At 34.4% G+C, this 10,431-nt stretch overlaps 1 long non-coding RNA gene across 1 annotated transcript; it reads right to left on the bottom strand.

Annotated features, from left to right (window-relative positions):
• Positions 1–3,975: 3,975 nt before the first annotated feature.
• On the bottom strand, positions 3,976–5,856 carry LOC107902932 (uncharacterized). Its single transcript, XR_001685637.2, has 2 exons — positions 5,666–5,856; positions 3,976–4,223 (listed from the first exon to the last, which is right to left on the bottom strand). It is a non-coding gene; the product is annotated as an uncharacterized lncRNA (long non-coding RNA).
• Between the last annotated feature and the right edge of the window lie 4,575 nt (positions 5,857–10,431).

The following is a 10,431-nucleotide window of genomic DNA, read 5'->3' as shown; positions in this document are numbered from 1 at the left end:
TTTTTTTTATTTGTTAATAATGAAACTATTTTGTCTAATTTTGACTTTTCAACTATTTTGTCTCCCATGGCCGGCCATCACACTTTCAATGGCCTAATTTCACTTTAAAGACCCCCAATTTAAGATACAAGGCAATTTAACACCTTTAGGTATTAAAACACAACTTTTACTTTTTACGCGGTTTAGTCCTTTTTCGAAATTAGACTAGAAATCGCTAAAATTAATATACCAAAATTAACATGCACTTATAAAATCATATTATAACACCTAAAATAATACTAAAATAATTTTCTCTGGCCTTGGAATAGTGGTCCCGAAACCACTGTTCCGATTAGGCCCAAAATCGGGCTGTTACATTTCTTCCCCCTTTAGGGATTTTCGTCCTCGAAAATCTTACCAGAAAAAGTTGTTCTCTACTTTCACGAGTCACTTATATCGTTTTCTCACAACTTACAAAACTGCTCCGCACAAGCTCATACTCAAGATTTCCTATAGCTTTTCCATAGTTGAGGTATAAACCTCGGAGCTCAATTTGAAACACTGGAGACTGACATTCTTGGAACTATAAACTCAGAAACATACAACTCAGTCACATCTGTTGAATAATATATCTGTACATACTAAAATAATCATGCAGACTTCCATCATCAATCTTTCACAATTCAACTTGCATCTCTCCTTTTTCCTGGAAATGAGAGACATCCCGATACGAAATTCATAACAGTCCTTTCTCATTTTCTTCCCATTGTCATCACTGACAATAATAATCTCGAATACATTTGATATTCAGCTTTACCATATAGACAATTCGACATCCTTTGAACGAATAAACAAGATGCTGCTGTGAACTCTGTACTCAATTCTCTGTATACCCAGAGTTTCTCAGTACTGAAATCTTACTCTGAATTAATAGTAATAGAAACCAGAAATCAAATCCTCCCTACAATTCCAAATTAAAAGTCGAATCATGTTGTACTTGTTTAATTTACCACTTATAGCCACATTTCTATACTCTGATCATCAACTATTTAGAAACTTTACTAACATGAATCAAATGATTCCAACTTCATAGATGTGGTCTTTTTATTAATTAGGATAACTATACTTATAACATCTCTCGAACAAGAGAAATCCAACTAATATGTTTCCATAACATACTTTCAAGAATAAAACCCCATCATTTCTGACTGTACGACTACTTACCAAAGAACACGTAACGATATTCTCGAACCAGAGAATAAACTTAAATGCACATAACTCAGATTTACTTTTGCAGAATAACCATTCTTTACCTCAGAAGTTTTAAAGAAATCTCGGCACTGAAATCCCCACACTTCTATGGTCGAGCCAGAAGCTTAATCATAACAGATTCTAATATCGCAAGTCAAAGAGTACTCGTAAAGATAAGCCAAGCTTGATAATTCTCGAAACAAGAACGAGAGAAAAGCCAATATAAGAAATTCCAAGATATAAAGGCTACACCAGAAATCCAAGAATATAATCCAGAAGAAAATAATAAATATGATCCAAAAAATCCCTCAGAGAAAACCAGAAGGAAACTACTGTCTGTACGCTTTAGAATTTCTCATAATAGAGATAATATAATTCTCGCATATATAAACCATAATCAATAGAACATCAGAATAATCTCACATAGATTTTTTTTTACTATCAACTTCATTCCAATATATCAGAATAGAAATCTGAAGAGATGGGGAAAATGTTAATTATAACTAACTAGACCAATAGAGCCTTTCATCTAATATCACAGTCACTAGCATCCTCGTATGATAGAATTTCCATTCGAAAGGGATAACCATACATATTCCCCAGAATTGAGGAAAACATAGAATACTCAGAAGAGAAAGATAGCCATCACTTTTATTTGATTGAATCTGACATACTCAAACATCAGTGCAAGTCTGACATTATTCCTCTAACTAATTTTGTCTTCACTAATCCCATACTATTCCATTATTATACTTTTTAGTTTCACTTTTGCAAGCTTATGCAACATATCTCTCGAGAATCTCCGTATAACTCTATTCTGGTAAGGGGGCGAAGATTGTAAAGCCTCTAAACTTTTGACTCTCAAGCAAATACATATTCAACAACAATATAGCTTTACGCATATTGATTCAAACATTTCAAATTTCCAACTTGTTATGAACACATTTTCACATATCTCAGTAATACATTCAACTTTATTTCGTGCGAATATTAGCTAAACATAAGTGAATTTATCATAACTCAAACTTTCATTTCTTTTTTTCAAATTACCCTTAATGTTTTATCAAATTCCCATATTTAGTCTTAATCACTTGCCAATATTTATCAAATTGGAGAACGTCTTATGGTTTTGAGTACATCGTTTACTTGATGCCATAGTTCAACTATGGTATTGTACTAGCTCTCATCCATCTGTATCGATGCCGTGTCCCAGACAGGTCTTACACTGACACATGTAACCGTGCTGACGCATGTCCCAGACATGTCTTACACTAGCACATCTCGTAGCCGACGCATGTCCCAGACATGTCTGACATTGGCTAACATCTCGAGGCCGATGCATGTCCCAGACATGTCTTACACTGGCTCTCATATTGTGGTTGATGCATGTCCCAGACATGTCTTACACTAGCCTTTGTCTCAATGCCGATGCCATGTCCCATACATGGTCTTACACTGGCACACAAATCTCATGTATTGCCATGGTCCAACCATGGTCTTTTCCGTCAATTCATTAGTGAACGATCGTACTCATTCCCTGCTTTCCACCCAATTTGATCTTTCATTACAACTTTCATGCTATTGTGACATTTATGATTCTGTAACTGAGATTATAAAGCATAACATTACTGCATCTTGACTTCATCAATCTAGACATAAATGTCAACCTCATGTATATACTGATTATTAATCATGCAATAAAAGCATTCATACATACATTCTGTCATTTCAAGCAAATTTCTTTCTTTTCCTAAACACTTGGCCAAATCAAGTTGGACATTTAACATCGTATCAATACTAACATGCATAAAAGCGTTTTTTCACAACTTAACTGTGTTTTACTCCACTATTTCACATTCTTTATCTCAAGAGTATCACATAATGAAAACTAGTTCATATAAAAAAAATCATGGATTTCTTTTCATACCTTTCCCAATTTTCAGCATATCATAAGCATGATTCAATAATCTCAACTTTACTCTTATCTCTATCAAGATTTGCTCGGTTGGAACTCATTCCTGTCTTAATCAGCAGTTTTGTTAGGGCCAAAAGATATCACACTATCACGAGTAATACTATGGCATGTATAGCTAGACTCTCTTACGCTAGGTTAGCCCGAAAACCGACTAAACCATGCTCTGATACCACTAAATGTAACACCCCTCGCTCGCATCCGACGCCGGGACGGGGTTCGAGGTGCTACCTGACTTTTAATAACACTTTCATACTAAACAGGGCCATGAAATCTCAAATAGTTAAAAACTTTTCTTTTCACATACAATCTGTCCTATATACGGGCTTACGAGGCCCAAAACATACATCTGGAGTGGTTCGGGACCCAATCGAGAACTCATGAAAAACTTAAAAAATCTCTTGCATTAAGGCTTCACACGCCCATGTGCTCAGGCCGTGTGGCCAGAAATAAGCTAATTATTAAGCCTTTTATCACTCTCACACCATATGCATAGATACATACTTATCCAATAACATACAACGTGACATAAATGAGCTCTTAAACATCTACAAACATGTTATGCTCAAGTTATTTTCTTATGCAATAAATATTATAGAATTTGCCTATATCATTACCACATACTAGACATAACTATCATTACATCACAAACCATTCATAAAACATTATTAACTATTTACCAATCACTTAATCCTGCATTAGTTACTAGCTCATCAATGAATCTCAATTCAATCTCTAGCCATACATGTTGTAAGCCACATCACAAGAAATAATAACATAAATGCATAAGAATAATCAAATGGGCCCATAACGATATTAGCCGACATAGGCCAATTTACATAACTAATACTACCTTAATAACAAGCCAATGCCTTTCGCTAAATCATAATATTACATACTCACATTAAAACCCTATACATGCCATAGACTCGAATCACTTGAGTTTACTTACTCCGATAACGTTAACTCGATAGGGTGATAATATCTCTGACGGCCTCCAACCCGAGCTAACCTGGAAACTCTAAAAAACATGGGAAAGAAGGGGGGTAAGCTTTCGCTTAGTAAGTTCATATGAAAACAATAAGCAACTCAATAACTTGTTTTATCAATGTTTACAACATATTCTCAAGTTCACTACAAGCTATCTTCCTGAGCAATAGTCACTAAATTATTTATATATGGAGCTACGAAACTACGAATTAAGTTCCGTTAATTTTCCCTAAAACTAGACTTATTTTTCTTTCTTCCATAAAATTTCCAGAATTTTTGGTTAAGCCAAATAGTACAGTTTATTAGTTAAAGTCTCCCATGTTTCAGGATATGACCACTCTAATCCCTGTGCACTACAAACAGAATTTCTCCATGTACAAAATTGCAATGACCATGCTGTTTATTTCCTATAAAAATAGACTCAATAAGGAATCTATGCATGTAAGGTATAACTCTTAATAATTTTTGTAAAATTTTTGGTGAATTTCTAAAATTAGAACAGGGGATCTCGAATTCATTCAAACCCTATTTCACAAGGATTCAAATATCATAGAATATGGAATTCTTTTTATTCCCCTGTTTCTTTCATGTGAAAATAGACTTATTGATATTTAATCCCATATTTTATTCTGCCTTTAACTCATTTTCCACTATTTTTAGTGTATTTTAAAAGTTACACTACTGCAGTAACTCAAATCTGTCAAGGCTAAATTACTCATTCATGATCACTGTTCACAAAATTAATACAACATCGTTTGTATAATCATCACTGAGACATTCATATCACATTTTCATTTACCATCTTACCATATTGTTGTTATGTCGAGTTTTCAACCCGAGGGTTAAGTACATACCTGTTCAAAGTATCCATTTCACAACATTTACCAATACGTCCCTTTCATCTTGAGTATTCCTCCATTTGAGTAGAATTTTACCCGTTGAACGCATCAGAATATAATTCGGATACATGGAAAGTTTGCACATAAGTGCCACATATGTAGCCAAGCTACCATGTAACCCGCCCATAAGTGAACTCGGACTCAACTCAACGAGCTCGGGCGTTCGCATCCATAAGTGAACTCGGACTCAACTCAACGAGCTCGGATGCCTAGTTACATCTCACGAACTCAGACTCAACTCAACGAGTTCGAACATTCGCATCCATAAGTGAACTCGGACTCAACTCAACGAGTTCGGATGCTCAACCATCCTAGTGACATGTCACTTGTATCCTAATCTATTCCTAAGGTTCAAACGGGATTTTCCTCGAACACATATCCTTGCAATCTTCCGTAAAATACCGAAACCAATACTCGGTAGCACTTTATATTTAACAGATAATACACATAACTTGCATTTTATTCGAAAATAACCACAAAGCATATATTTCATGATAAAAATCAACATATCATATATTTAACATCAATAACTTAAAAATAACAATTATGCTACATTATTTACACATGAACTTACCTCGATACCACAAAGGTTAAAAGACATACTCGTCCATAAATCGATTTCTTTCTGTTCTAGGTCCAAATCTCAATTTTCATCATAAGCAAGAGAAATATGTTGCTGAAATTTTCCAGCTTCAAAACCCTTTCTTTGCTGCATATTTCGGTGAAGGGGAAGAGAAAAATGATAGCTTTTTCTTTTTCTTTTTTTTTATTTGTTAATAATAAAACTATTTTGTCTAATTTTGACTTTTCAACTATTTTGTCTCCCATGGCCGGCCATCACACTTTCAATGGCCTAATGTCACTTTAAAGACCCCCAATTTAAGATACAAGGCAATTTAACACCTTTAGGTATTAAAACACAACTTTTACTTTTTATGTGATTTAGTCCTTTTTCGAAATTGGACTAGAAATCGCTAAAATTAATATACCAAAATTAACATGCACTTATAAAATCATATTATAACACATAAAATAATACTAAAATAATTTTCTCTGGCCTCGGAATAGTGGTCCCGAAACCACTGTTCCGATTAGGCCCAAAATCGGGCTGTTACACGTGGACTTACATGTAATCAAATATCGACGCCACTATCCCAGACAGGGTCTTACACGAAATCAAATACGATGCCAATGTCCCAGACGTGGTCTTACACGTAAATACCAAATTGATGCCAACGTCCCTGACATGGTCTTACACGATATCACATATCAAAAATCCTATGTCATGACATATGTTTCCTAACTACTCCTAAGGTTCGTACGGGGCTTTTTGGATGTCAGAACTTGTCGATACTTTCTCGGATATCTCATATTCAATTTAATAAGCCATTTTTCATTATTCAATAACATTCAAACATAATTAAATCATTTCAAACACATTTATTTGTACATCGACTTAGCTAATACGAAAATGAACGGAAACGAGCGACTATTCAACGGCTTTCGTTTTTCCCCAATCTAATTCCGTGTTCTTTGGTTCTTGATCTATATCAATTCAAATTTAACTTATTCACTTTCACATTCATTCAAATCAATCCAAAAACACATATTTAAGGCGCTTTACAATTTAACCCTCATATTTTCACATGTAACAATTTAATCCCTAATTCATAAAATCACAAAACACTAAAAATTTCCTTAGACATATGTTTGGCCGAATATTCCTAGTGCTCATATAAGTCCACATATTTCATTTATTTCACATTTTAACCCCTTAAAATCTCATTTTTACAATTTATCCCAAATTACTCAAATTCATCAAAAATTGAAAGACAAAATATATCAACCCAACACATATCTTTTATTTTCCAACAACTAACATCACAAAGCTCATAATTTCATCAATGGAATATTTCAAAATCATCAATAAAATCAGAAATTAGGGCATGGGCTTGATAGATTACTAAGTAACGATTACAAAAACTTATAAATTATCAAAAACGGAACAAAAAAGAACCTTCAATCAAAGAAAATCAAAGTCAAACCCTAGCTTGTGTTTTTCATCTTCTTTTTCTCTAATATTTGACCATGGATGATAGAAAATAAGATGATTTTAACTTTGGTTTTAATTAATATAACATTAATAATCCATTTACCATTTTACCCTTATAATAAATCATTAAAATTCCACCAACTAATGCGCACTTATGTCATTTAACTCATTCCATGGTCAAATAACCTCGTAAGGACCCCATAATTAATAAATCATAACAAATAGGCATTTTAACAATTAGGAGGCCATTTTTACATTTTACGCGATTAGGTTCTTTTATCAAATTGAGCACACAAACGATTAAATTTTCATATGAAATTTTCACACATTCTAAATCACATATTATAAACACAAAAAATAATATTAAAGTATTTTTTACTCAGATTTGTGGTCCCGAAACCACTATTTCGACTAGGGTCTAAACCGGACTGTTACACTTTAGTATTCCAAGTGGTTTAACAGGTAATTTAATGGGTATGTCAAAGAAAAGAAACAACATGTAAGTATTACAAATTGGTACAGGTATGTGCGTAAAGTTTATAAGCACTGACTTCATGAAATTGTGAGTTCATGATTTCCACGAGAATAATTTTGTGAAAACTTTGTGATTATTGGCTTATGTTTGTGATGTATGAAATTCATGATAAATTCGGTTGAAGACCATGTGATTGGCTTTCGGGCCAAATTGAGTTATGATATAACGTGTTTTATTCACCTAAGTTGCGATCTATGCGATATGAGAAAAAGGAAAGATTGGTATGATTGTCTATTAAAATGATTATGGAAGTATGATAAGATATGGACTTGGAACAATTGAAAAATGTTAAAATATATGCTTGAAATGTGAATACTCATATTTAATGTGCATGTTTACTATGAGGTTTGAAATGACTTGTTAAGTGTTGTGATATGTTACGAAAGAGAGATTTCAGTTGTTAGGCTAATGCCAAGGTATGTTAAATTATGCTTATAAGTTAATAGAGTAAACATCGTGATTGAGTAAAATTATAACTATGAGATTTATAGTAATTTGTATTATTTTGTGTTTAAATTGTTGAACTTGATAAATGCCTAATAAGAGTTGATTATTATTTTCATGCGGACTTACTAAGATATATAGCTTTCCCCCTTATTGTCCTTTATCTTATAAGGTTATTAAGCTAGCTCTAGTTGGAGATCGCCCGAGATCCTATCACACTATCAAGCTATTATTTTGGGTATTGTTGAATTCAAGTATTTTAAGTTTATGGCATGTATATGGACTTGGTCTTTTGGTCATATGTGTCATTATGATTTTAGCCAATGTAATGGCTTGTAATCGTCTAAGGCTTGTTTTGCTACTTGGCCATGTAAGTTGGTTTATATTGGCAATAGGTTGTAAGCCTGAGTATATTCATATATATGTCAATGCCTCTAGTGATATGAGCATGGTATGCATGGTGAATGTGAATTGTTTGGAAATGTGACTTATGGCATAAATGTGAAATGTTTAGTAATGTGGCCTATTGATGAGATGAAGAATTTGAGTATAATTTGGTAACTAGAAAGTAGTAAATGAAGCCTAATGAAGATGAAACTGACATGAATGATTTAGGGCATGATAAATGTTGGGTGTATGATAAATTTTGATATGGTCTTGGTATGTGATGTTCATAATTTTGAATGGTTTGGTTGATCTTACATGCTTGAATTTGTGCTATGTGATGTTGTGTAGATATGTGCAAGTGAGGGTGGCAAAATGGCTTGGTAAATAGCCTTGTTTTTGTACACACAAGTAGACACACTAGCGTGTGTCTACACCGTGTGTGACACATGGTTAGCCCTATGGGCTATGATCTGGCCATGTGTCCCCTGCACCTAAAATATTGCAAAACAGAATGCTCAGTATCGAGTACATGGGCATGAGACACAGCCGTGTGAAAGATATGGCCCCGGGACATGGGCGTGTGCCCTGGCCATGTGATTTCAATTTGTTCTTGGGTGACAAACAAAGAGTTACACGACTTAGGGACACGGGCATGTGTGACCACACGGCCTGCCTACACGGGCATGTCTCAAGCCACACGGGCGTGTGACCCCTGTTTTAGCAAAAATTCTCTAAGTGTCGTAAATTTTCTAAAGTTCTTGGTTTAGTCCTAAACTACTTCCAAAGCATGTTTTGGGTCTTGTAGGCTTGTTTTAGGGACGATATGAATGTATATGAAAATTTTTAAATTTAGATGGAGATTTACATCTCAAGTTTGTATGATTGCATGTGTATAAGTCTAGTAATGCCTCGTACCCTATTCCGACGTTGAACACAGGTAAGGGGTGTTACAATTGTGGTAGACGACATCCCAGTGAATGCAGAATAAATAACCGGGCTTGCTTTAAGTGTGGCTTCCAAGATCACTTCATTCGAGATTGCCTTGAAATGATTGAGAAACATAATTTTTAGAATGCAAGGCTGAGTAACACTGCCACTAGAGGGAGGCCACCGAGAAATACTGGAAGTGGGAATAGTAGTAAAGGTGTAAAAAAGAATGAACTTCGAGATCAGAGGTCAGAGCACTTGCTCGAACTTATGTTATTTTTGCTCACGAAGATGTGTCATCCTCTGATGTTATCACTGGTATATTTTCTCTCTATGATACTAATGTAGTTACATTGATTGATCCTGGATCGACTCATTCTTATATATGCATGAATTTGTTATCTAGCAAGAATTTTCCTGTTGAGTCTACTAAGTATCTGATTAAAGTGTTGAACCCATTAGGCAAATATGTTTTAGTTGATAAAGTTTGCAATAGTTGTCCTTTAATGATTCGGGGTCACTGTTTTTTCGGCTGACTTAATGCTTTTACCATTTGATGAGTTCAATGTAATTCTTGGAATGGATTGGTTGACTCTACATGATGTCATAGGGAACTGTAAATGAAAGATTATTGAATTGAAATGTCAAAATAATGAAATTCTTCAGATTGAACCGGATGAGTTGGGTGAGTTGCCTATTGTGATTTCGTCGATGTCGGCTCAGAGGTATGTAAGAAAAGGTTGTGAAGCTTATCTTATGTATGTACTGAATACGAAAGTGTCTGAATTAAAGATTGAATCTGTATCAGTAGTTTGTGAATATCCAGATGTGTTCCCAGAGAAGTTACTTGGATTACCACCGATCAGAGAGGTTGAATTTACTATTAATTTAGTGCCAGGAACTTCACCGATATCGATAGTTTCGTATAGAATGGGTCCGACCAAATTGAATGAATTGAAGTCTCAATTGCAAGAGTTGATAGATAAGGGTTTCC

Source organism: Gossypium hirsutum, chromosome A01 (assembly GCF_007990345.1).
Source record: "Gossypium hirsutum isolate 1008001.06 chromosome A01, Gossypium_hirsutum_v2.1, whole genome shotgun sequence".
Lineage (NCBI taxonomy): Eukaryota > Viridiplantae > Streptophyta > Magnoliopsida > Malvales > Malvaceae > Gossypium > Gossypium hirsutum.
Note: the sequence above shows the minus strand (reverse complement) of the source record. Positions and strands in the feature narration are given on the sequence as shown.